The sequence below is a fragment of the Marmota marmota genome, unplaced genomic scaffold (assembly GCF_001458135.2).
Source record: "Marmota marmota marmota unplaced genomic scaffold, marMar, whole genome shotgun sequence".
NCBI lineage: Eukaryota > Metazoa > Chordata > Mammalia > Rodentia > Sciuridae > Marmota > Marmota marmota.
In genome coordinates, this window is record NW_026006431.1 from 1859 (window position 1) to 4938 (window position 3080).

At 40.0% G+C, this 3080-nt stretch overlaps 1 pseudogene; it reads right to left on the bottom strand.

The window, feature by feature from the left end:
* Window positions 1-255: 255 nt before the first annotated feature.
* LOC107134465 lies at window positions 256-1056 on the bottom strand (annotated as a pseudogene).
* Window positions 1057-3080: the final 2024 nt, after the last annotated feature.

Consider the following 3080-nt stretch of genomic DNA (forward strand, 5'->3'; position numbering starts at 1 on the left):
ATAATTTTAGCAATTGGATATTCTTCTCTATATGAAACAAATGAATCTTAATACCTTACTTCACATCATACATAAATATCTACTTCAGATGTATTGTGAATCTAAATTAAAATGGCAAATCAATAAAACTTCTATTAAAAAGCAAAGAAGAATATTCTATGACCCCAGCAAAAATTATTTATTTTTCTTCCAGATGTCAGTTTTGTGGTTTTATTTAAGTACAAATAAAATGTACACATGAGCCATCTTTTCATTTTTTTCTTCACTGTGCAACCTGCCATTAGGATTAATAACTCTGGTGATCAAATTGGCTGCTCTTTAAATGATGGCTTTGCTGTTCTTGAAGGGAACACTGAGCAATCAAAGCACAGTAAGATTAGTTGCACATCAGCAGCAATTCCTGTTCCTGGACATTGTGGACCAGGAACTTCCAGAAGCCACTGGAGCATGTGCTCCTTTTTCTCATTGCTCTCATAACCAATATGTAGCTGCAAGATCTGTTCCTTAAATATTCTCTGCATCAGGTTGTTAATACCTCCAGGTTTCTGCTAGTTGCACTTAATTTTAACATATGGGTCTGATGGATGCTGGATTAACTTCTTTTTTTTTTCTTTTTGTACCAGGAATTGAACCTAGGGGCACAAAACCACTGAGCCACATTCCCAGCCCTATTTTGTATTTTATTTAAAGACAAGGTCTCACTGAGTTGCTTAGCTCCTCACTTTTGTTGAGGGTGACTTTGAACTCAAGATCCTCCTGCCTCAGCCTCCCAAACTGCTGGAATTACAGACATATGCCACTGCGCCTGGCCCCAGCTCTTTTTTTATCTTTTATTTAGAGACAGAGTCTCGCTAAGTTGTTTAGACCTCACTAAATCGCTGAAGCTGGCTTTGAATTTATGATCCTCCTGCCTTAGCCTCCCGAGTCACTAGGATTATGGGTGTGCGCCACCATGCATGGCTGGATTAACTTCTTGGTCTTGTTTTTGACAAATTTGGACTTCACAAGAGGCCTGATGGCAGCCTTGATTCTGAATAGGGGATGGCTGCCACCTTCCTAGGAAGCACTGAAGAAGAGCACTGATTTCTTATACTAAAAGGCACTAATCATAGGAGAAAAAAAAGTTGACAAACTATACTACTTTGAGGGCTGAGGCTGTGGCTCAGTGGCAGAGCACTTGCCTTGCATGTGTGAGGCACTGGGTTCAATCCTCAGAATCACATAAAAATAAATAAGTAACGGCATACAGTCCATCTATAACTATATAAAAAATTTTAAAAATTAAAAAACATACTGTACTGCTTTGAATTCAGTTAATTCTGTTAATTAAGAAACACTACCACCAGGCATGTTGGTGCATGCCTGTAATCCCAGTGGCTCAGGAGGCTGAGACAGGAGGATCATGAGTTGAAAGCCAGCTTCAGCAACAGTGAGGTGCTAAGCAACTCAGTGAGACCCTATCTCTAAATAAAACACAAAATAGGGCTGGGGATGTGGCTCAGTGGTTGAGTGCCCCTGAGTTCAATCCCCGGTACCAAAAACAAAAGAAAAAGAAACACTACCAAAGGAAGAAAAAGCAACTGGGGATGTAGCTCAGCATTAGAGCATTTGCCTACCATGCATGAGACCATGGGTTCAATCCCAAGTACTCCAGAGAAAGAGAGAGAGAGAAAGAGAGAGAGAGAGAGAGAGAGAGAGAGAGAGAGAGAGAGGGAGGGAGAGGGAGGAAATAAGAAGCAATGCACAGTCAGAAACTATATTGTAAATTACATAATTGACAAAGGCTTGCTTGTATCTAAAATATATAAAAATTCCTACAAATAATTAACAATGGGGTAGACAACCATATAGAAAAATGGGTTGGGATTTATGCGCAGAAAGACAAATAGATTAGTAGAGCATAAAAAGACCAGAACACACATGAATTCATGCACGCAATTTAAAAACTTCTGTACAGAAAAGGAAACAATATTGAAGACATAGCCTATACAGTGGGAGAAAATCTTGGCTGGCTACTCTTCCAACAGAGGGTTAATAATCCAGAATACAAAAAGAATTTTTAAAAACTTAACACTAAACAATGAAACCAATCAATAATGGGCAAATGAACTGAACAGCCATCTCTCAAAAAAAAGTAAGAACAGCCCACAAGAATATGAAAAATACGTTCAACACCTTTAGCAATCAGAGAAATGCAAATAAAAATTATACTGAGCCTGGAGCAGTGGTGCAAGCCTGTAATCCCATTGGCTCGGGAGGCTGAGGCAGGAGGATCAAGAGTTCAAAGCCAGCCTCAACAAAACTGAAGTGCTAAGCAACTCAGTGAGACCCTGTCTCTAAATAAAAAATACAAACTAGGGCTGGGGATGTGTTTCAGTTGTTGAGTGCCCCTGAGTTCAATCCCCAGTACTGAAAAAATAATTCTACTGAGATGTTATCTAACCCTAGTCAGAATAGCAATCATATAGAATACAAAAACTAATAAATTCTGGTGAGGATGTGGGAAGAAAAGAGAACTTATACACTACTGGTGGAAATGTAAATTGGTATAACCCCATGGAAATCAGTATTGTAAGGGTAAAAGAAATTGAAGTTAAAGCGTAAAAGTTAAAGGGTAAAAGACCGGGTGTTGTAAAGTTTCTAAGCTGCAAGGTCTGAGTTAAAATGTAAAGGATTAGGCATTGTTAGGTTTCTATGCTACCTGCAAAACCTGAAATTTCTGTAGCTGTTAAGACAATGCTTGGAACTGCCCAGTAAATATTTCCCCTGACTATTTGGATTGTTTAATAAGGGCTCTGTGTGGTCGCACATAGGCATTGCAGGGCCTGGACCAATCAGTTTAAATGTAACCCCCTCCTTAGGAATGACCTATCCCTCCAGCCTGACCTGTTCCCGCCAATGAATGAACCAATCATGTTTAGGAGTTGTTGTTCAATTTTCCTGCGCCTAATGATGATTTGTTCTGATGTATACAAAGCCCTCCGCCCTCCCCAAAAAGTGTACTTAAGCAGTGCTCAGCCCCTGCTCGGGGCTCTGGGCTGCTTTCCCTTCTTGAGTGGGCACGGAGCCCCAGCATGCTG